This window comes from Martes martes (assembly GCF_963455335.1).
Source record: "Martes martes genome assembly, chromosome: 1".
Classification (NCBI taxonomy): Eukaryota; Metazoa; Chordata; class Mammalia; order Carnivora; family Mustelidae; genus Martes; species Martes martes.
In genome coordinates, this window is record NC_137888.1 from 67190207 (window position 1) to 67215620 (window position 25414).

Below are 25414 nucleotides of genomic sequence, written 5' to 3' on the forward strand. Positions count from 1 at the left end.
AGGGCCTTGTAATTTCTCTTGCTGAAATCCCCCGATTTCTTGTCAAGAACGAAGCTGGAAAACACCACACTTGAAGACTTCACGGTTTTGTTTTTAACTCAAGAAGCCTCTGCTTTTCATCAGAACTTGAAAGCTTCCTCCCGCCTCCAAAATGGTATTTTTAAAGGATGTAAAACTGAGATTCTGTCAGGATAAATAAAGTATTATATGTGAAATGGTTTGGGCAACCTAGAACAACGTATGGCAAGTCAAGGTGTTGATGAAAAAAATTATAATTAGAGTCAGCATTGGTGTTTTAGCCTTTTTTTTTTTTTTTAAAGATTTATTTATTTATTTATTTATTTGTCAGAGAGAGAGAGAGAGAGGAGCGAGAGTGAGCACAAGCAGACAGAGTGGCAGGCAGAGGGAGAAGCAGGCTCCCTGCCGAGCAAGGAGCCCGATGTGGGACTCGATCCCAGGACGCTGGGATCATGACCTGAGCCGAAGGCAGCTGCTTAACCAACTGAGCCACCCAGGCGTCCCGGTGTTTTAGCTTTTGATAGTGGTATTAATAGTTTAAGTCTCATCATCATTAAATGTTTTGTCTCTCTCTTTTTTTAAAATATTTTATTTGTTTATTTATTTGAGAGAGAGAGAGAACACAAGTGGAGGAGAGCAAAGCAGGGAGAGCACAGCAGGGGAGAGGGAGCCTGACTCCAGGGAACCTGACTTGGGGCTCGATTCCAGGACCCTGGGATCATGACCTGAACTGAAGGCAGCCACCTACCCCACTGAACGACCCAGGCACCCCAATTTTTTTTTTGTCTTTCTAAATTGACTTTCCTCTGAGGTCCTTAGTACCATTCCCTAACTAGCCACAGCATGTGGTGTAAAATTTTCAAGGTCATTTGAAAGGTTTAACTGTAGGCCAGAAGCCTAACTGAGAGGATTCTAGTCTTATTCTGAGAGAGGTTTGACCCTGGGGCGGGGCGGGGGGGGAATGGCAGTCACTGAAGTCTGTGAGAGAGGATGGGTTTGAGGCATCTCTCTGCCAAAAAAAAAAAAAAAAATCCAAAAGCAAAAACAGTGTTTCCTGGCATTCTAGGGGGCTCCCAGTGCACTGGCCGAAGGAGGCCTTGAAACCAGTCCACAGAAGCATTGTGCTTGGGTAGTGTCTCCCAAATGAGATTGGAGTCCATTGCCTGCCCCAAAGCCCCTAATCCTGAGGGCAGCCATCTCCTTGGTGTTATGGGGCGGGGGATTACACACAGAGTCAACAAGCATACAACCGAAGAGCAGGAAAGAAGGTGTCCTTTCAAGTGTGAGCTCCCCTCTGTGTCCCAGATCCTGTAGTCTGTTAGCTTTGGATGTAGTGGGAAGGTAGTATCTAGTGAAAGGACTTTCTCACTGACCCAAATTCCTTGGCATCAACTATACCAAGGTATTTCACAAAAGAGAATGTAGCTTAAAATTCACCCCAGGTACCAGACTGAGTCTGAACCATACTCCTCCTAAAACGCCACTCTTCCCTCCCTTTCACTCTACATGAGGCAAATTCCTTTTTTGTTTCTTTTAAAATATTTATCATTGTGTTTCAGATATAAAGAGTCCTAACTACCTACTGTACAAAATCTGGAAAATACAGAAAAATATCAAGGAGAAAACAAGTCTCCTATAATCCAACAACCAAGCAACAATTCTGTATTAACATTTTGATCCATTTATTTCCAATTTTTCATGTATGTATATACACACACACGAATTATTTGACATTGTGTTTTGGTATTTTATATGCTTTCTCTCACCCTACTTACAATTATGTTGTAAACATTTTTCCAAGTCACTAAATGGCCTATGAAAATTTGATTTTTAATGGCTGCGTTTCCATTGCACTGATCTGTCTTAATTTATCCATTTTTTTTGGATGGGCATTTTGACTGTCTGCAGTGCTCTGCTGTTATCAGTCTGTAAACATTCTTGTAGATAAATCTTTGTGCACATCTTAGGGGAAATTCCTAGAATTAAATCAGTAGGTCAAATGACTTGGTTTTGAGGTTCCTAATGCACACTGGTAAATTAGCCTCCAAAAAGACACCAGTGTCTATTTCAAAATCTAAGTCCCCTTCAGTTTCTCATGTTAAAACTCATGCTTCTAGACCCCAGTGGCATCAGAAGCTCTGAGGAGGGAGCCTAAGAATATGCTTTTTAACATACCCTCCTAATCCCTATGCATGTTAAAGCCAGAGAACTGTGGATACGTCGCATTCAATTCAATAAACACTCATTTCCACAAACTGGGAACCCTGAGATAGTATAGCTAAGCCAGAATTTAACTTAAAGGCTTTTATTTGGCCTCCGAATTTTAGATTTTTCCTTAATCATGGTATGGTAAAGTTGAAAGATTGTCAGCTAAGGAATCAGAAACCCTTACTGTAAATATGAAACAACTGAGACCCAGAATGCTCATTTACTTCCAGGTGGTACTCAGAGATTTAGTGGCAGAAGTAAAACTAGAACTTGGGTAGACAAAGGGCCCAGAGCCACCCAAACTTGTGGCAGCAGAGACAAGGCACCAGCGAGAAGACAGACTCCATAGGTGAGGCTCAGCCTCAGCGGGAAACTTTTATCTGCCTTCTCAGAAGCAGGGCCATATCTCAGGACATGTGTGGGCAGCCCAGACCCCAGCAGGGGCCATGTGCCCACCCTGGTTGCCTGACAAAACCAGATCACCATGTGCCCTAAACCCTGAGGTGGGAACACTAATGCTGGACAGAGGAGGACATAGGGTAGCCACACAGATCCAGGCATAAGAGCAGAGTAGGGGTAGGGGGTCCAGAGTCAGAAGGCAGGAGAGCAGAGACCAACATTGTGATCAGATTTTGGTCAAGGCTGGCATGAGCTGGAAAAAAAAAGACAAAGCCAGATCTTGAGGGGGAGCTGCAAAATTCAGCCTCAAGGATGGAGTCCCATTATGTAACTTCATAGTCTGAGGAGGTACCTGCCCTGAGCTGCACCTGCCTCTTTAAATCGGAGAGGTTCTGTGCATTGGGCTGCCTTCTGACAGCAGGTAAGTAGGAGCATCTGGCCGAAGGAGGGGCAGTGGATCCAAGGAGAGGCCCCTGCAATTGGGAAACTGGGAAAATTCTGTTACAACAGAGAACATAGTAAACAAACAACAGCCAAATTTAGTTTTCTTTGATCACCTTCTAAGAGGAAGTCTGACCTTCCATCTTGTGTGCATAACTGCACGAGCCAATCCAACTACACCTACCCTGATGACATATGGCTGCCTTTCCTCATTGCACCAGCCCAGCTTCTGAGGGCCTCCCTTACATCATTTGCTTTCAAATTCAGCCTTCACAAACTGCTCAGCTGCTGATGGTCCCTAGTTCATGTGCGGGCTCTAGAAATCACCATTTGGATTCCTCCATGCCCAAGCCCACATCTCCCTCCTGTGACTGCACCAGGTGAAGGTCAAGAGCCAGCCCCTGAAGGAACACCTCTGCTGCACCCATTATTCATACTTGGGTGCCCGGGAATTTGCCTGTGATCACTAAGCTTCACTGCTTCTGGGCAGAGTCTTCATTATCTCTTGGCTGTTCCCACATAGGATCACTGCTCTCCTGATTTTTGGCCTTCTGGTCCAAACTCATAGAGCCAGGGTCAGGATGAATATGGATTCTGGGAAGCTCCACAACCTTCCTTTAATGAGGGGTACAGCAGATGGAGGGTGACTTCCCAGACATGGATGGGGCAGTTCAAGTCATCACTATGATGTTGGCTCTATGCAAAGCCCATCTCCCTGGCATCCTTTACAAATTCCTTGGCTGAGGCACCTCCTGATACTTAGAGTTCTAATTACTGGCAAGACCTGGATCCCTAGGCCAAGAAGGTCGATGTGGTGGTGACAGCAGTGCCTCCAGATTAACCCTCAGGAGGTAGATGCTGGAGTTCTGGGACATCCAGACAAGGCACCCACATGCTGCTGTTGAAACACAGGTGATACACAGAGTAGGAAGTCCAAGGGCAGAAAGCGTTCAGTGGGGCCTGTGATCTGACAACATGCCACTGGTGATCCCATCCTTCCCTGTCTATGCTGACTCCATGTCCACTCCCCACACACCTTGCTAATGAGTAGCTAACTTTAGGAATAAAAAGCATTCACACAGCCTCTGGCCAAAGCTGCTGGACAACCCTGGCCCAGGCAAATTCTGTCTCTTTGCTCCATGGCTGTCATATCATGGCTTTCATATCACTTCTTGGGAGAGTGATGCTGGTACCAAGTCTTCCTGTTGGGCCAAGATGTACTGCCTCAAAGAAACCCAGCGTTCCCAGACGATGATGTCCTAGTATTCTAGTCAGGAGCAACTAGACCAACCTAAAGTCTCACCCAATAGGAAGAGCCCCATTTTCCACCACTGAAATGCCAGACAAGTATTTTCAGACAAGTAGACAAGTATTAGGAAAGCTGGAACAGTGAGAGATATCTGAAGCCTCAACACCCAAACTCTGAAGCCGCACCCCCCACCACTTGACTACCATCTTGACTGGACCAGCAGAAGGAATCCCTACACATCTATCAGAATGGCTAAAATGACAAATACCGATGTTCCCATATGCTGGCAAGGATTTGGAGAAATTGAATTGTTTCTGCACCGCTGGTGGGAACAGAAACGGTGCAGGCATTCAGGAAAAGAGTGTGACATGCATTTACCATACAGTCCCACTCCTGGGTGTTTACACAAGAGAAATGAAAACTTATGCTCATACAAGAGACTGTATATCAATATTCATAGTAGTTTTATTTCTAATAGCTTAAACCAGGAAACCAGCCAGATGTCCCTCATGGGGAGACTGGATAACAAAACCGTGGTACACCCGTACCATGGAATTCTACTCAGCAATAGAAGGGTACATATTCTTTACATACAACTTGAATGGATCTAAGGGCATTATGCTGGGGGAAAGAAAGCCAGTCTCAAAGGGTTACATACTATTTGATTTCACTTATAACATTCTCAAAGAGACAAAACTATAGTAATTGAGAATAGATCAGTCCCAGAAGTTAGTGCTGGAGGAAGATGTGACTCAAGAGGGTTAGCATGAGATTTCTGTGTAGGGACGGCGTAGTTCTCGATCTTGGTTGTGTTGATGGCTGCTCCAATCTATGCATGTGATAAGATTTCATAGAACTGCACACACACACACAGAGCAGGTAAAAACTGGTGAAACCCAAATAAGGCCCACATCTGAATTAATAATATTGTACCAATGTCAGTTTCTCGCTTTAGACAAGGTACTATATAGGCTAGTTTAAAATATTCTCATTAGGGGGAGCTGGATGAACTTACATAGTTACTATCATATTTTTGCAACTTTTTGTGACTCAAACTATTTCCAAAAAATGTCATTAAAAACAACTTCTAAAAACTTTTTTTAAGTTTAACAAAAAGGCGGGGGAGTGTTCCCTAACCCCCAAGAAAGGGGGATTTAGCCACCGGCCTCTCTTTTATGAGCAACTCCTATTGGTTTTTTTTTGCCACTTTTCTAATTTATGAGTAGGCTTCTACGGCCTTGACCTCTGCTTTCCAGAGACAGCCCATCTCAGATGGAATCAAAGCTCAAGTATTCCAGTACTAACTGTGAATATGCCCCCTTTCTCCTTCCTGAGACTTGTAACTTCAAAGCGAGGTAAAGACTCAGAGATCTAAGAAATGGTCTCACGGTGAAAATCTAGGACAAATCATCCTTCTCTCCCCTACACAGTGATTTCTTTTCTGGAATGGCTCTTTGTCTTCTCTGCTCTTCATACAGATTACTCTCTTCACCTTTGCCAAATGGCCCCTCCTCTAATAGAAGGAGATTAACCCTTCCTTGCCCCCTTTCGATCTCATTCAGCTGAGGGGTTGCTTACAGCCGCACTGCTCTCCCGAGCCTTGTGCCACAGCTGAATGCTGCCATGGGAGACGGCTGCCTTCCCTTTGAAGCGTTTACACCTCTGTCAAACACCTTTTTGCCGGATTGGGCAGTGGGAAGGATAGTTTTGAAATTAAATTTAGGGTGAGCCGCTTGGGTTTGCAGTATGGAACTGCACAAGGCCATGGGCATTTAGGTCAAGGGGTCCTCCATGCTCACAACCTTAAGGACCCCATCTTCATGAAATTCTAGCATTATTTACTCCCTTGCGGGAGGGGTCCCCAGCATCACCAAAGATGGAAGCTGAGCATACGGGGCCGATTACGTGGTATCCTGTCCGGATATGACAAGACACTCACACATAAGCCACTATCCCTCAGGACTGGCCTCAGCCCCCAGTTTCCTGCCATGTGTTTTTAACGGGGGCTCATCTCAAGGGACCACAGTGAGAAAGGACATAGGTGCACCATTCTCGGGCCTGGCGGGGGTCTATAGATCAAGACAAAGTGCTAGAAAGGTGACAGTTTGAACTGTTGATCTTCAGTAGGCGTTGGTGAATCTCCTAGCTTTGCACCTTTTGGTTTCAAAACCATACTGAACAACGGAAAATGAAACCTGCAACTTATTTTTAGCTGTTTATGCTAACTCATGAGATTTCTTTTTGCAAACCAAATAGGATAAAGGCGACTTCAGCTATCTAAACTTAATCTGATTGACTTAAATAGCAATCAAGCCTCCTCCTCTGATACTTCTCAAGTGACCCTTGGTCTCAGGTGATATGTTGGCCAATATTTACTCTTTTGCTTAAACTTGTATTTAGTTGACCATAAAAAATTTAAAGCGTTCTATAACATTTTCTTCTGAGAGGAACTGAGAAACAAGTTATAAGCCCTGTTCCTGGTATCTATTCATTAATTTGCTTATTCTATAACCATTTATTAAGTACCTATTTACATGAAATCTTAGAATTTTTTTTATTGATTGATCCAGTCCATTGCATTACAAAGAGCAGAATCCTAGAAATAAGGACTAGGACTTTTATCCTGGTTGCTTGAGGTTTTCAGATATAATACTGTCTTTGAACCTGATTCTCTTCACCCCCAAGAAAGGGTTGAGGTGGCATCCTGCAAAGTACCTCCCCATCCTATAGTTCTATGAAACGTGCTTTGACAATGCTGAGGCCCGTTTTGGAGGCAGTGGTGTTGCTGTCAGACCACTCTTATCCCTGTCTCCCCTTTCCCTGTTGTAGGAGGAACAGATTTAAACAAAGCCTGTAGTCTGCTTGCCAGACAACTTCCCCTACATAAACAATTGATTAAGTACCTGAAAGATTTCCATGGGTATTTTCAGGCCCCAGGTCCATCCCTTAGTTCATGGAGCAAGTTCTCCTATTTAGGAAGTGGCGTTGTGAGACAAAGCTAAAGATTCCCTTGGTAGTAGGGGGAGCAGAAAGTGGACTCCCAGTTTGGTGTTGGTTGGTGAGTAGACCCATACGAGCCCTCTTTACTGCACCAGACGGTGCTCTAGGTGCTGGGAAAGACACACAAATCTTGTAGGAAGCAAGCCAGAGACGCGATGAAGGTAGATAATTCAATACAACAAAAACTCATTCTGCTTTTGTCTTCAGTCCGAAGGAAGTGAAGATTCACTGAGGTTTGTTAAACTGCTCTGGTGAGCTGAGGTCCACAGTCATAGCTGTCATAGCCTCTCTGAGCTGTGTCATTTATCCAGTAAAAGAGAAAGCCAGTGATTTTGTTCCAGGTTGAGCCTTGCAGTATTTGCTGCCCAGGATGAAAGGATATCAGGAAAGGATTCTGTTCTCAAATGGGGAAGCTTTTACCAATCTGTAAGAATTCTTCCTCCTCCACTTTGATTCACGTCCCACACTCCATTTTCACCCTACTGCCCAGTCTCTCTAGAAAGAAGAAACTCAGCCATCTTGTTGAATACGTGTTTTGCCAATGCAGGATCTAGTAAAATCTTGTTGTCCTACTGGCTCTCCACTTGGGAAGTGGCAAGCAGTTGTGGCCACAAATGAATGTGTGACTAGGGATGCAGGAATGCTCTGGATCTCCATGTGCTCACAAGGGCTTTCTTGGTGCTATATTACAAATGCACTGAGAAATAAAATCAGGAACAATTCTGTTGTTAAAGTCGAAGCAGTGATATCAAAATGATGGTGGGACGTGTGGAGAATATTCCCGGAAGAGAGTCCTAGTAGGATTACAGTGGGGCAGAACGTGGTCCACCAGAGTCTCCCTTGCAGCCGTAAGTCACTTACCACCTTTTCTCTGTTGAAAAACCTCATGGTTCACATTTCCTTTCTCCCTCCAGCTCTTTCCTGGATGGTAACCTCAGTGTGGTCCCCAAGGTTTGTGGCCTCATCCTTGCCATCAGGAATACAGTCCTTTCCCATTCTTACACAGATGTGAATGGATAGAAGTGAGACAGCTCATGTCTAAGAATTGGAGGCTTCCCAGAGTTCACATTCCTCAGTGCTGTCCGTCCATCAGCCATTCACTCTACTGCCTCATGAACACCAAGCAACCTAATCCTCCTCTCGTATTCCCAGGCAGAGTGGAGCTGATTAGAAAGCCCCGTTTGAGAGCCATCTGGTTGGCATATAAAATTACTGCCAATGAGCTAGATAGTCAGCTGGCTGTGTAACCAGGAGGCAGGACACTTGGAGTCCAGCTCTTGGCCAAACCAACCTAAAAAGCAAGCTAGGCTGGATTTTTTAGAATCACAAACTGTTCAGAGCTGGAAGGGATATTAGGAGCAAAATGTATAGATGCTAACAGAGTGAGTTAATCATTAAAATGGTACATTTGAAACACTACCCATGGTTGAGGAAAAATCTCTTACTCAAACGTTAGGCTTTTGAAAAGTCGGTTTTTAATATATGTTGGAGAAGAAACTCATAACACCAACTTAGTTTATCTATTCAGGCCAAAAAACATTATTTGTGAATGGAAACCAGATCAGTCTTGATTGTTACACTGATTTTTCTTTAACTGACAATTTAGATTAGCATAATCTAATAACCTGATAACAAATATACTCACAAATTATGAATATATTAGATATAAAAAGGAACTAGATATAATAGAGCAAATGGGCAAATTCACTTATTAAATGTGTGATCTTGGGCAAATGACCAGATCCTCTCAGCCCCAGCTTCCTCATCTGTACCAGGAAAACACACCTGGTAGAATGTAAGCTTTTCCATTTTGCTCAGATGGAAATGTAAGCTTTTCCACTTCTTTCACCTCATAAAACATTTCCAAATTACAAGAAATCTTTGATCCAAGTTGTTAGTCTGCTTTCTACTCTTAACTTTTCAACATGGTCCAATGGGCTCCTCCTCTTTTTTTATCTTTTGCACCTGCTGATCCAGCCTGTCTCCAGTTGGTGGCCTCCTAGATACCCACAATGCCCAGAGGCTGGGAGGTTAAGCCTGGTTCATGTAAACCCAGTTAGGCCTGGCTTCAAGAAGAGGAATCCCCTCTACCAGGATTTTGCACAAGAAGAAGATTCCTACATCAGGGCAGAATGTGGATGAAAGAGGTTTTATCCTTTGATGATTGGTGGAAATATCTAGACTTTTGAATTGGTCAGACTAAGGTTTGAATCCTAACTCTACCATGTACTATGTCACCAGAAATCCCAATTATTTCCTCACTCAAAGTGGATGATAACTAATGCTCACCCTGAAGGGTTATTAGGTTGGAATTAAATAATATAATATAGCCAAAATATTGAGTATGTAGTAGGTTCTCAATAAATGGTAGCTGTTATAGACCTAGCTCTGATCAAGGTAGAAAGCAGAAGTTCCCACCTTGCTATAGGTGCTATAGGTGCTTGCTATCTATAGGCAAGATATAGATGTTTGAAATAGCATTGGACTTTCCAAAAAATTTAAGTTAAAATATCAGCCAAAGCCATTTTTAGTCATTGATAAATTAAGTCACCACATTGTTTCCAGGGCTAACTACATTCATTATAGAGAGATGTAATAACTTCGTAAAAGTCTCCAAACTTCTTAATTCTAAGACTTTAAAGATTTTATTCATTTATTTATTTGACAGAGAGAGAGAGAGATCACAAATAGGCAGAGGCAGGCAGAGAGAGGATGGGGAAGCAGTCTTCCCGCTGAGCAGGGAGCCCGATGTGGGGCTCAATCCCAGGACCCTAAGATCAAGACCTGGGCTGAAGGCAGATGCTTAACCATCTGAGCCACCCAGGCGTCCCTAATTCTAAGAATTTAAACAAAAATGTTATATTTGCTGAACTTTTCATTTGTAAAAATTTAGATTAGAATGGCCTAACCTGATAACAAATTTACGCCCAACTGTAGAATGTCCATATTAGGTGTAAATGGAAACCAGCTGTAATTTTTAATGCAATGAATGGAGTAAAGAAATGTGCAAACCAGTCCAAATGTTTATAAACCAAGGATTCCTCTGGGACTCAGTGCCCTGACTTTACTCTTTTTTTAAACATACAGAGCCAAGCTTTGTTCATACTTGAATTATGTACTTTGCATAAGCTGTACAATTTAACTTTAACCCACAGGACTGAAAATAAAATGAGCTCAGACGGCAGAACAACAAGACTGTGAGCAAGGAGGAGCGTTAATCAAAGTGAAAGACACACCCCTTACTGCTGCCTCTGTTCTGTCCTGTCCTCTGTCCTGTCCGTCCTGTCCTTCGCTAGCTTCCTCCTGCCAGATTATTTAAGATTCCTTATACTTGACTCCTCAAAGTGGCAGAAACAGGTTGCAATTTTTATCCTGAAAAAGGGATTTGTCTTTTAAATTAATGTTTGCGTATAATGCCCTGAGGAGGTTGATGAGTAGCACATGATTTTTTTAAAAATCATAAACGAATGCATACCCTTGCCACTTGCAGTTGTGACAAAGCCTAAGTAATTCAGGCATGAGCATAGTGTGGGGTGTGTGTGTGTGTGTGTGTGTGTGTGTGTGTGTTTAAGTGCAAAACAGGATTTACTAGTGGAGAATGTCTGCCTAAACAAGCTCATCTATCTGAATGCTTTCAACTGCAGTTCAAATTTGTTTAACACAAGCAGGTTTGGTAAACGGGCCAAGTTTCCTCAGTGGGCATTTTTAGAACATCACAAAATAAACCAATACGTGGCTCTTCGGCTCATTTTGACAGAGAGTGGACAAGGAACCCACTGGGAGGTTTGGAAGCCGCTTGCCCTGGCATCAGGTTTAAGAGTGTCAGGAGGGGACCTGACCACATTCACCACCCTGTCCTTGTGAGGACATGACACCATTCAATCATCTCATGAGTGCCTGATATGGCTTACTGTCCTTGTCACTGTCATTTATTATCCCAGGCAGAGGAGGCAGCGACTTGGTTCTATGTGGTCAGTGTTGATTCCATATAGTGTATATTTAGCCTGCATGATAATATTTTGTGAGTATCTTCACATGATTGTCAGATGTTTTTCCTGGGGAATATCTGAACAGACACTAATATCATCAAATGCCTCAGTGTTCACTTCAACCTCCTCTGACCCCACTCTAAGGACCCTGCTTTGTAGATGACCGTATATTAAACTGGTACCTTGTAACTCAGCCTGATAGTCTCTCTAATTTTTGACCCCCATGGTAAAAAGGAGGAATTAGCCTAAGGACACTCCATTCTAATTTTCTGTTGGTGTCAATGCTAACCAGAGCTCATAGAGTAATGTTGTGGGGGTGGGGAAGATGGTTCCACCACTGGTGTTAGACCAGGAGCTACTGTTTCCGTTAGAGCCACATTTATTTCTGGAGTAGTTGTTGGGGAGAGATGTGCTCCAAAGAGAAGAGGATTCGGTGTGGTTCAGGTATGTCTGACCATCTGGACAACCCAACCCAGAGACTAAGTACACGGTATAGATGTGGGCTGGTGCTTTCCACACATCAAGCTGAAATCACTTGGGTTCTGGGAAAGGAGATAGAATGAAAGCTAGAAACAAAAGATTTGGTTGTGAAACCTAGTACCTAAGTTAAGATGTCTGAATACATTTTCTCCTTTAAAAAAATCCTGGGGAAATTGAATATTTTTGCTAACTTGGCTATTTTTAGCCAGTCCTTATAGAAGATTGAGGCGCTGGGAAGCTAGCAACCTCAGAAAATATTAATTCGTTTTGTACGTGTTAAAATTAATTAACATTAGTATATTCAGTGATACAACAAGGCAATTAAAGACTTTTGGAGAGATAAGAAGAAAAACGTAGATATATACTCAAAATCAAGCTCATAAGCATTTTATAAAAATGTTGGCTTATATCCAAGATCTAAGGGTGGGGGTGGGTATGGTTTCTTTGTAGCTGAAGAAAGTGGAAAAGAATCTGCTCTATTTCCTTAAAAATAAAAGACTCTTGTTTTATACAGCATGGTAAATGAAATGCTTTTCTGCTGTTTACCTGCCGGCAGTTTCTGGAGGAAATTTCGCTAGCAAGCAATGCTGTTTTCCTCTCTTCAGGGACATGGTGACACTGGTTTGTAGCAAAACAGTATTTGCTTATTAGGCATTTCTTCAAAATCCTGAATAAGCAGCTCTTTCCACATTTTTTGTTCCACATGTTAAACATTTCATTGCAATTTGAGCTTCAATTGTGTGTGCGTGCATGCATGCGTGTGTGTGTGTGTGTGTGTGTGTGTGTGTGTGTTGATGGGAAGTATTGAAAGGGGATGCATAAGAATTCTTGAGGGTTTTTGTTTAAAAAAATTAATTCCTACAATTATGTATTGGACTCTCTACAGAAGGCAATTCCAATTTATTACACAGAGCCAAACTAGATCTCATCAATCTTAAGCAGCGGGGGTAGGGAGGTGGTATTGAAGAAGACATGAAATTTGGTGTTTGAGTAGATTAAATTTAATTTTCGGAAAACATTTCACTCATAAAACGGATGGCACCCCAGTGTCAGCCCTGACCTCCATGATGTCAATGTCATCGTGCAAGCACTGCTAAGATAAGCCTCCAAGTAAAACAAAGAAACATTGCGTTTTAGCACAATACCATTTCTTCTCTTATAGTATGTACTATGCATATACATACAGCCTTCTGATATTCCTGTTAATGTCTTGTTACTTTACAATTTAGCTTTTGGAAAGGGAGGGAGGAGAAAAATCATTTTGCATGTTCTATGTTCTGAGCAAGCGCGGTAAGTATGCTGCTGCAAGTCTTAACATTATTTAGGTCAGTATCCTAAGGATAGCTTTTCTCATTCACGGTGGTCAGCTCTACATCCAAAGGAATTTAGCATCAATTTATTTTTCTGCACTGATTTTATTTGCTTCTAAGTTCAAGCAAATTCATTCACATCCTAATACAATTGCAACTGAGGAGGTATCTGCCATTCTGTACTGCAGATACATTTAGCAGGATACATTTACACGGCTTGTGGTTAGAGGTTATAGCACGGATACAGACAGCCCGATCATGCATTCTTCTACAAGCCTGCCGGCGGCATCACTTAGGATCTGAAAAATAATCTAGAAGAGCTATACCCTATATAACATTATTTTTTACTTTGCAATAGCATAACAGTTTTTTTATTTTGTTTTTTTTGTTGTTCTTGTTAGCAATTCTATGAAATTAATAGTCTATAAAATGCATCCCCAATCAGATACATACTGTATTGAAAGCTTTCTTCAAGAAGAAGATATGACAGTATTCATTCCAGCTTATTTTCTTCGTTAGCAAAAGGATTGTTTGATTCTCAGAAGCAAAAGGACACATTCATTGTGCAGCAGCTCTGCTCAAGTGTATGAAATGCCTTCTACTGTCTGGTTGCAGAATTTGGAGTTTGCTAAACAGTGTTTAGTGATTGGGCTCATCTTGCATCACCAGTTGATGACATTTTTCTTTGTTCCCTCCTACCCAGTTGAACCAAGACTCTGAGGCTGATATGCAATGTCACTTACAACATTAATCAGATACTGCATTTAAGGTGAGCTGTCCCTTGCCTCCTCCTTCCCCAGTGCTCGTGTGCTGCATGCAGTGCGTATCTTGCTTCTGCGAGCCTAAGATGGCAGGCAGGATTAGCCGTGCTTTTGCTGTGTGTGCATGCTGTGTATAGAATTCATTACACGTTGCCTAGTATTTCAGATGTGAGTATGTAAATGCTCGGTATGCCATATCATCTGGTAGCGAAGACTTGTTTTTGCCTCATTACAGCCTTAGATATTTCAACATCACCTTTCAGTTCCGATTCATTTGCCTCTGGATGTTTGCTTTTCATCACGTTCAAAATAGGATTTTACCTTTTTTTTTTTAAACAAAGCCAAAAAAAAAAACAAACCTAAAAACAAAAACAACAACAAAACTCTGCTACCAGATGGTGTCTCTCCTTTCTTCTTGCATTTGCTGTCTTTTAAATAATGTATGTTGTATTGTTAATTAATGTGAATATCAAATTAAACACTTGAAACTTACATATTTATTATGCAGGTAGGAGGCAAGGTGGAATCTATTTTTAACTCTTATGCACTCCATGGTGTGCAGACAACTTGGTTCTCAAATTTGTATTTTCAGTGCTGGTATCAGTGGTTTGATTTTCAGCAAATGTGACAGTGGCCTTTGCAGTGGTCAGCTCCGGGCTTTGAACTCTCAGAGGAGGAAGGGAAAAAAATTCAGCACACCACCTCCTTGGTTGCAGCCTCAGAGAAACCTTGGATGAGAAACTTCTTTTTTTCAATCCTGTTTTCCTGTTGATAAATTCAGTTCTCGTGATCACAGTACATTCAAGCTGTTCTGCGTATGATTTTTTTTGTGTGTGTGACAATTGCATCTAAAACTTGTGAGCAGGAAGACGGAGAAATCAGTTGGTCTCCATCGCTTTACATAAAAATGGCTGAGTGTCTTGTCATGCTAGCACTGCATTAAGTGATACATACAGGTAGGTCGAAATTTGCATGTTTTCTAGATTTTTTTGAGCCATGCAGCAAGAATTTGAGATGGATTAAAATATGACTTTTGGAACAAACATTAAATAAGACAGCTGTAATTTTTTGGAGGGAGGGTATTAAATTGGATGGGCTTTCCTATTCAGATACTATATAAATATATAGCTTTGATAAACTCACAAAATGATTCTGCCATAAAAGTGAGATAATTCCTTTTTAAAAAATCATCTATATGATAGGTGTGGCGCCATTAAACAACAAAAGAATTTTTTTGAAAAGTCTGTTGATTCAGCTCCATTTTAGCTTGAAACTAAAAATAAATGGGTTTCTTGAGATAATTTCAAAGAGCGCAAACAAGCTTAATAAGAAACATTTAAAATATTTAAATTTTAAGAAGCGGTCTTTAAACGTGTTATATGAAAGATGAAAATAAAAACTTACATGCTTCCAAAGTCAATTTTAGATAATATACAAGAATAAATATGCTATTTGTGTATCTATTATTCAGAGAGGTGAGGAGTTACAATTTTTGAAGGGGGGAGTATTAAATGTAGATGGCCCTGTTAGAAGATAAAGAGCTTCACTGAATGAGAAAGAGTCCCTAGAATGGTTCATTGCAGACCATACAGCTGTGGCTCTGTAAGTACCAAATTCTGGCACTTTTCAAAATAATTTCATGGGCTCTTTCCTTTGAGCTTAACTTCCGAAATATATTTTAGTTTCAAATAACACTGGGCCAGAACCTGTTTCCTTGGTAACCAAATCTTGTTTAAAAATGCAATATAACAGATATGCAAAAGATTGTCTTTAAAAAAGAAACAAATGGTTAATGACAATTGTCCAGTTCTTTTTCCCTCTCATAGAGAGTCTGGACTGGTTTTAGATGTTTTTAAAGGCGGTCTTCAAGCCTTAAAAATTAAGCCATATTTCTACACTTTATAGAGAAAGCTTGCACAGGGAGAGCTTTTTGCTTCCTCCTTTGTGCTCAGTACTTTCAAAATTAAGGTTTTCTTTGTAACGTGCTCCAGAATGCTGGTCAAGGTTTGTGTACAGACGTGTAGTTTCATTATCACTGGTTCACCAGCGCCAGTGAAACAAAAGGCATCTCAGAATTCTCAGAATCAGAAAATGCTTGTGCTCTTGTTTTCCCTGGTCCCCCCATGGGTAACCTCAGAGCTCTCGGTAGAGAAGGACCCAAGCCCAAGCCCACCCCCCCAATGAGAAGTACACATGGAGCCTTTGTGGGAACGTCTTTGTAGATATGTTCGGAGGAAGATACTGGCAAACCTGAAACCTCTATGAGGTTTGCTCCGATGTGAAGAACATCGAGACTCAGGACCATCTGTGTAAATAGCTGCTTTAGTCTAGCAGTTGGTCTAATATTCCAAAGCACCATGTGCAAAGTCAAACCTCTTTGGGGCTAAAGGTTTGTTGCTGCTGTTGTTGTGTTGTTTGGAGGCCAACGTGAATATTTTGTTTGGAGTCTTTCTCTGGCTCAATGATATTAGATCGTGATTCATCTCATAGTGATTTCGTTCTTTGGGCTTGCCACGAAATATCCCTCCTGACAACACCTTTTTTTTTTTTTTTTTTTTTTTTGGGCTGTTCGGGGGCCATTTTCCTTCTTGTTTGTGACTAAAAATGACTAAGAACATTCTGAATGTAGCATCAATCAGAAGATCTTAAACCGAAGGGAAATGTCGGAAACCTGATTCAGTCTTGCCTGTTTATTTCAGTATCAGTAGCATTAACAGTTGCAAGGGATCAAGCTAATTGTCATTCACTCTTGAGCAAATAATGAGCCAGGCATTTGTGATTAAAACACTATTGCTGTTCAGAAAGATTACAACTACAACGTCTTCTGTTTTGATAGGCCGGTACAAATCAATCATTTTGAACCTATTTGAATCTTAATCACGAGATTAGATGGATGCAATGGGACTGTTTTACCACAAAAATGAATGCCCAGTAGGTTCAACAGTGTATTTCTTCTTTATAAAATGTTGATCCTTTTATTGTTAACTCAAGCATGGTTGCGTCATCTCGTAGATTTTCATACCTAATGATTTTTTTGGTGGCATTATTCATTTATGGTACTCTTGTCTGCCTAAAAGAATTTTACACACAATTCAAGGAGGTTGAAAGCCAAATTAGACCGTTGGGAAGTGTACTGTACCATTGTCATTCTAATAAATAGACCAGTGAATGCAAGAATAATTATTATTTATTACTTTGTTGTGTGTCGCCTTAATGCTTTGCCTTCATATTTCACAGAAATATTTACAAGGCACAAAGCTTTTCCAAACGTACCCATTTACAGTTATTATTGGATTTCCTAGTCTAGCCAAAAACACTTCCCGATGATCACAGAGATGGCACCTACCCCTTCTCATTGTTTAAAAGGCTGTGCTTAACCCATTTGCGCTTTTTGGCTAAGGTGGTTATACTGGGCAGGCCAGAGCAGGTGTGATAGAAAGAATGTGCAAACAACTGCTTTGTTCTCACCAAAACAAAATGAGCAAATCTGTGGTTTTCTACTTGGATGATTTATAGTCTGCAGTTCTTAACTCTTTTTCTTTGGAGAATAGGAAATTTTTTCTGAACCTTAACTCAGTGAGAATACCGATATTGCATCTCTTGCCACTACAGTTAGATTGATCTACTTCATTCATTTCCGTGGGTCCCCCTAGAGAGGCTGGTAGCCAGACCCTGTTTTAGAGCTGGCTGGCAGGGAAGGAAGGATCAATAAAAAGATCTAGCACCTTTATCTTTAATACCAAATCCTGCTATGCTTCTGAGTTCCTGGAACCACGTGGTTGATTCTAACAGCTCCCTTCCAGGGGAAATGCTGCTCTTAACAGCTTCGTTGGTAATTAAACATTCAACACATCTATTGAGCACCTTCTATATGCCAGGCATATTCCAAAGACTGGAAATAGAGTAACGAGCAGGAGAGATCAGGGCCTGCTTCTCAGAGACCTGCCTCTAGTGTAGTGGAATGGTGGGGCTGGGGGAGCTCAAAAAATATTTATGTAAACGATTAAAGAAGACAAGTGTAAAGAAGAAAATTAAAATAAAATGTTAAAAGGCAAGGACGATATGTTGGGAGGAGGAAAACCACCGTAGAATGACTGGCCTTCCCAAGGAGCTGGCATTTAAAAGCAGAGAACTTCCTGGTAAGATGCAGCCAGCCAGGTGGGGTTCTGCGGGGATCCTCACGAGGCAGAGGAGTGCGCATGCTCAGACTGCAAACTCCTTTCTGCGTAACTGCCATTGTCACGGGGCCAGGTCTGATGGCTTCGCAGGTAAAGCCTTTCCTAGGTCAGCTTCCCCTGCAGTGAGAATGGTGGCCCTGCCGGTGGCTGGTTTTGGTCAAATTCCCAGGACGCAGTGCCGGGGATGTCACTGCCTTTGACCCAGTCCCACCCTGAAGCCACCTAAGAAGGTGCAGTGGTGCGGACAAAATGCTGGCGTAGGTGTAGCACTAACCCCAGAAATCTACAGGAGAAAGGATTCTCAGAGATTTGTTTTTCCTAAGAACTCCAGAAAGTAAAGTCATGGCCACACATTGAGATGACCATTTCCTTTAATTTTTTCCAAAAGCAAATAGTGGAAGGGTCTGTCTCATCTTGCCAGTAAATTTTCTCTGTCCTCTCACACCTAAAACTCTTCAGCTCTACAGATTTCTTTGCCCGACAGCGGCTTTCTAAAGACCTTACTACCTGGAGTGGTATTTCTCTATTTGAGCAAATAATACCAAAGAAATTCTTTTTAAGAACCAGATCTCTTTTATGCGTTTTAGGTTAGTCTGCTGACAAAGTTCTGAGTACAAAGGGATAGGTTTGCTACATAAGTTAGAGACTGTAAGACCCTTGGGGCGCCTGGGTGGTGATGTTGGTTAAGTGTCCAACTCTAGTTGTGATCTCAGGGTCCTGAGGCTGGCCCCTGCATTGGGCCCCTTAGTGCATAGTCTGCTTAAGACTCTCTGTCCCTCTACCTTGGCCCCTTTCACTCACTCACTCTCTCTCAAATAAATAAATATTAAAAAAAGAAAGAAAGAAAGAAACGATAAGATCCTATGAGGCTTTCAGAATGTGTCAGAAGCATCTTCTAAAACCAATTCGTAATTTAGGGTTACCTGGGTGGCTCAGTCTGTTGAGCATCTGCTGTTGGCTCTGGTTGGGATCCTGGAGTCCTACTCCTCCCACTCCCTCTGCCCCTCCCCCCCACTTGTGCGCACTCTCTCTCAAATAAATAAATATTAAATAAAATTCGTAATTTAGTGGGTTTTGCTTATCACAAGTTAGAGGTGGCCTGACTGACCCCTCACACTTTAGTTTTGACTAACTTATGAACCATTCCCCTGCATGAAGCACGTTCTAGCCCTTTGTAGCAGTCTTGCCCACCAGCGGAAGAATGCGCTTCAATAATTCAGCTCACTTCTTTGGGCATCACTTGTGGAGCAGCTACTGTGTGACAGATGCCACTCCAGCCCAGGCGAAATGGAATATGACATGAAACACCCTTCGAAACCTCAGCCAGGTTCCTACACAAGGCTAGAGCCTTGTATGGACAGGCACAATTGTGTGTCCTCTCTGTTCCAGACAGAAACGAATGGCATGCTGTTCTCCTAGGGGCCTTTTATACTGTTGCCTTGGAGGCCAGCCTTCAGTGTGGGGGCATTTCAGCTGATGGCAAGGGTGGTTCTTCCTGGGACTCCATGTCTTATCCTCATCACCTTCCCAAGATGTCTTGGCTCCTAATAAGCCACCGTATGTCTGGCTGCCCTACTCCAAGCTGGTATGCCTGCATTTGCCAGGTGACTTCAGTAACGGCTGCCACCCTTTTGCATTCATGAGCAGATGTTAAGTTGAGAAGCCCTTGAATATAAAAATTTGAATTTTTGATGCAGGCAAGATGCTTCTGCCTTTTTACCTTCCTTGGCTGACAGTGGGGGAGGGGGGGCTTCCTGTGGGCTGTCCTGCAGAAGGCTTGGTGGGCAGCAAGTATATTAAAGACCAGTTGCCAAAGCTCATGTCTCTCTTAGGTGATCCCAGTGTGGCTCTGCTGGGGCCTCAAAGTCTCATTGACCAGAAAATCGTTCTTTTCGTCTGGTAACTCATGTGGCAATTTGTCCCTTAATTCTTCCCTTGCTTCTGCAGCTATTCCTTCCCGCTCGGGGTTCAAGACTAGCACTTGGGTCTGCACTCACTACATTTGGCCTGCAGAGGGAGCTTGTCTTCCGGTTCTGTTTTGTTTTTTTTAAAAAGCCAGTGTAAATATTATTTCTGTGTTCGCGAAAAGCTGCGAGAGCGTGATTTTCTTTACATAGTGCAGTAAACCTCTTCCTTCCCCTGTGGTCATTGCTGCCAAATGGACATTTTGAAATTCCTTTTTCATTTTGCCTGCTAAAATCTTCTACCCGGTCTGAGGCCTTGCTCTAATTAAGGCCTAACAGTCCTGCCCATCTTCCCCAGCGACAAGCATGACGTGCGGAGTGCCTGCCCTGAGGGCCTTACAAGCCAGTGAGACAGAAAACAAAAGCCACCAGCTGAGAATGTGGTTAAATCCCAGAAGGGCAGTGCCCTTGTAATTCTCCCCAACCCTTTTCTCGAGCTGTGGAAGGGAAGAGGGGAACTTTAGTAGGGAAAGAGAGAAGCTACATCACTGGAGGATTTTCCAGAAACTGTCAGCTATTGAGGAAACGATGTGGAATAGAAGGGGGTGGTCATCTAGGAGGCGAAATGGGGAGACAGAGGCGACAGCAGACTGAGAGGGCTGCAGGACGGTACAGGGAGGGCGCAGAAAATAAGAGGAAACAAAGGGAGCAGTCAGGAGGCTCTGTGAACAAAAGGAGATGCTGCTGTGCATGCCCTGAAGGGAGGAGGGTCCAGGGTCCAAGTGAGAAAGGGTGGGAAGAGGGTGCAACTAGAAAAATTAGTCTTGGGAAATTTCCCTAAAATGCAGGCAGCAGGCCTGCTGCGTAGGGACTGCTGCCATGATGTTCTGTCTGGCTTCCGTAGTGATGTTGGTCTTGCTGCGTAATTGTCCCGTGTTGGCTGTTACAAAGAGCCTACAAATTGATGTCCTTGAGGGTAATTTATCCCAGAATCTTATGAAGTCCCTAGCCCAAGGTTCCTATTCTATATCTGAGGATGCCAGAGAGACCTCACCACCCCCAGACATCGCTCTGCTAGATCTGGATTAAACTTTGAATTAAACAAGCAGACTTTTTACATGTGCTGCGGTCTTCTACAAAGCAAAGACTAGAAAAAGACCCAAAATACCCAATTTGAAGCTGCAGATTTTAGGAACTCTCTCCCAACATCGTGTTGCCCATAGCAGGCTCTGCTTTCTCAGGTTCCCAAGGCCTGTTCCTTGTTCTTCACCAGCCTATCCAGACCTTCTCTGAGTGCCAAAGGTTATTCTCATTGAATTCCTTGATTGGGCGCCTGGGGTCTGCCTTCAGCTGGGATTCTGATCCCAGTGTCCTGGGATCAAGCCACATCCTGGCTCCCTGCTCAGCGGGGAGTCTGTTTCTTCCTCCTTCTCCCTCCCCGCCCCCCACCACCCCCCTCACTTGTGTTCTCTTTCTCTCTCTCAAATAAATAAATCTTTAAAAAAAAGAAAAAAAGAATTCCTTGATCTTCAGGGGGACCACACAGGCTGGCATGCTAGTCCTTAGTGTTTCCTTACCCTGTACTGCTTGTGGAGCTCTCTCAGAAATGTAAATCACAGACTTCAGTTGCCATGTGGACATTAGACACACTTTATTTTGTCATTGCGGGAACTGTGGCCCAAAGAAGTTGTGACTTCTCCAGGTCACGTGGAGCCTTAAGAGCCATCCTTGACTCCTAGTCCAGTGCAGTTTCTATAATAAGCTGCTTTGAGGTCACAGGGGACGCCCAGTCCTCAACCAGGAGTTTGCACACTTTCTTTGTAAAGAGTCAGATAGAACATATTTTAGGTTTTGTGGATTGAGGCACAACTGGGGATACTATATAGATATTTATATAGCAACTGAGAAAACAAATTTCCATAAGCTTTTTATTGAGAAAATTTAAATTTTAATAATATGTAATATTCAGTATAATAATATAACTGTACTATCATAGATACAGAAATGAATGATGGTGGCTGTGTCCTAATACAGCCTAACTTGTGAACACTAAAAGTTGAGTTTCATATAATCATCATGAAATACTACTCTCCTTTGAACTTTTTTCCCAATCATTTAAAATTATAAGAACCATTCTCAGCTTGCAGGCTACACGAAACAGGCGATGGATCAAATTTGATCCACAGCCCATAGTCTGTGGACACATTTTTGAAGCCAAAAATCAGCAAACCGGGGCCTGCTGTTCAGTCCAGCCTACATGTATGTTTTATTTATTAGCAATGATTTCAATTGAATCTGTTGCAAACTTTTTTTCTAATTTCCAAGTGCTTCTAATTCTTCTCATTATACTTATAATTCTCATTGTAAAAGTAATATATACCTACTGTGAAATAATTTGGAATGTTACTATTTGGGCATGTATTCTTTTGGGGGGGGGCATGTATTCTTTCAATCTTTTATCTATGCATGGTGATTTTTTTTAAATACTTGATATAATATTTTTAAAAAATATTTTAAAGAGAGAGAGCACAAGCAGGGCGGGTGGCAGGCAGAGGGAGGAGAAGCAGGCTCCCCACTGAGCAGGGAACCCAATGTAGGGCTGGATCCCAGGACCCCAGGATCATGAGCTGAGTGGAAGGCAGATGCTTAACCGACTGAGTCACCCAGGTGCCCCTTGAGATAATATTTTGTAGACAATTTTGTATCTTTCTCATATTCCCTAAATAGCATATCATTTTAAAGCCTTTAATTACATAATCTTTTAAAAATTTTATTAGAAAAAAATAAAAAATAAAAATAAAACACTATTATGAGAATCTTGAACCTATACAAAATATGGAAAGGCTAGTTTAATGAATCACCCAACTTCTCTAATTCTCAATGGCTGGCCAACCTAGTTTTATGTAAATCCTCTCCTGTATTATTTTGAAGTAAAGCCCAGATATCATATCATTTTATCTCTGAGTTTTTTAATGTGATTCTCTGAAAGACAAGAATACGAAGAGAAAGCCGTTTTGCTTAACAAATAAATGCTGAAGTATTTAGGGGTAAAAGAGAATGATGCCTGCAACTTAAAAATAGTTCAGGAAAAAATAGGTAGGTAGGTATGAGTAGAATGTATGTAGGCGTTTTTTGGTACTATTCTTGAAATTCATCTATAAGTTTGAAATATTTCTAAATAAAACGTTTTTAAAATGTGAGTTACTAAAAAAATACATTTTTAAAAATGTGATTTTTCTAAGAAAAGTAACCACAGTATCATTATCATTGCCAACAAATAATTCTTTAATAACATCAAATATCATAGTCAGCATTTTCTAATTTGGCCTAATTTGTCCAATTATGTCGTTTAAATAAAAACCAATTTACTTGTTCAAAGCACAATTCCAAATAAAGTCCTTACAGTACAATTGATATTCCCTTAAATGTCATTTAATTTATTGGTTTCCTTCCCTCTTTCTTTCATCCTTACTATTGCTATAAAAAATTTGTTTGAAGAAACTGTTTGACCTGTAGGGTTTCCTACCAGTCTGAAATCTGATTGATTACACTCGTGGGTGCTGTTTTACATGTTCTTCTGTCACAGAGATTTCCTATAAATTGGTAGTTACAGTGAGAGACTTGATCAGATTTCTGATGCCTTTGTTTTTTTCATTTGTGTACATAGTCAACATTTCATAGACTTTACATAAAAATCCTAATTTTGGCTTCATTGGAAAATTCTGCAGATCTGGCCTCCCCCCACCTACGCCCCATTGGCAAGGGTTGATCTGGGCCTGGGTAGTGACCACACTTGTTCCCACTTAGGTGGGATGCGCATTATCCTGCAGACCCTAGTTTACACTACTTCCTGCCTGGCTCCCAGGAACCTTAGAGCCCCTGTTCTAAACGCTGCCTTTTGGGGGGCTTTGGTAAGACTTCTCAACGCACCATCACAAGAGGCCTTTCAGGAATGTGGTGGAGAGTAGAGAGGATTCAGACACAGACTTTCTTAAAACGCTCAAGGGAAAGAGATAAACAGCCACATAAAGGGAGGCCAAGTGATAGAAATTTGGTGAGTGCGCAGGACGAGGGAGAGAAGTAAAACAACAAATTAACAGAGTGCTGCATACATGGGAGACAGAATGAGTTATAGATTCCTAACCCATGGTGGGAAACTAAGGAAGGAAGTGGGTTTTAAAGAGACAGGCTTTAGTCTTTTTATACATTATTTGAAACCTTAAAGAGGGGGGGCAGCAAATGTTACATTAACCAACAGTCCTAAATCAGAAAGCATGTAGTTGTAGCCTAGCAGAAATCAAGTGGGAATTAAAGGAAATGAGGTAAAAAAGGAGAACCTCCTGGGAAAGGCCACTAGGAAAGGATCGGGAGCCCCATTCTGGAGATATGGAACAACTGGTGGATATTTCAGAGGAAAGGATCTCGAAAGTCGTAGGATTTTTTTTTTGATTTGCAAATATATTGAAATGAAAGGTATAAAAATATAGAAAAATAAATCCCACTTAGTTGTTTTGGAAAGAATAAACCTTTACAGAAAAGCATAAAATTGTAAGTTGGGATGTTCCTGGAAATTTCCAGATAGTTCCCCACACTCAGAAGAATGATTAAGAGAGAATCTAAGACTGGTTATGAGGAAGGGTGGAAAATTTTGAAGGACAGGCTGATTATGTAAGTTTTCGGCTGGGGTGTTTCACACTGTTGCCATGATATTTTAGTTATTAATAACAATTTGGGGAAATCTCCTCGCTTCTGGAGAAACATTTGGCTCTAATGAGAAAGAAATGCCACTGTTTGTGAATTCCTAAGTGGATGTAAGGAGCCATTCACTTGCTAAGCCTCTTAGGGAAGCCAGAGCCGATTTCACCCTTAACAAGCTGTTGACAGCGTCTGATCAAGGTACCACCTGGAACATGTTAGCAGCACAGAAAGTGGACTGTGGAGACAGACCTGTGTTTAAATCCCTTTATGTCACTCGCCATGTGACCCTGGCAGCTTACCCATGGAAAATTTCTAGGGTATAAAGGTTGCTTTGCATTTGAGGCTATGGTTCTTACTGCGTGGATGGTAGGAACATACAGCTCTGAATAAACATCTTCCACTAGTGGCCACAACAGTGCTCACTTGCAGAGTGCTTACCATGTGCCAGGCACTTTGGTGGGTACTTTGTATGTCATCCTGTTTAATTATTAGAAAGCCCTACAAGGTAAGGGTGATATTAAAATAAGTCTCATTTTATGGACAAGGGAGCTGAGGCTCAGGGAAGTTAAGTAACTTGCCTAAAATTACACAGCAAGTGGCTCTGTAAGTGACAAAGCTGGGCTTTAAACCCAGCCACGCAGAATCCAAACACCAAACTCCCTTGCTCTACTACCTCTCCCACCTTCCAGTGTTAGGGAAGCACAGAGAGTCATACCTCACACTGGCAGTTTCCAATCCATGGTTCCCAATTTGTGTGCCCCGGTTTTCTCCGAGGTCTC

General features: G+C 41.9%; 1 protein-coding gene across 1 annotated transcript in view; it reads left to right on the plus strand.

Annotated features, from left to right (window-relative positions):
• Positions 1–25414, plus strand: part of ZBTB38 (zinc finger and BTB domain containing 38) — a 137149-nt gene that overhangs the window by 63285 nt on the left and 48450 nt on the right. Inside the window, exon 5 of the mRNA XM_080822479.1 lies at positions 13798–13863. The gene's annotated coding sequence lies outside the window, so the exon portion shown is untranslated. The remainder of the gene's footprint in view (positions 1–13797; positions 13864–25414) is intronic.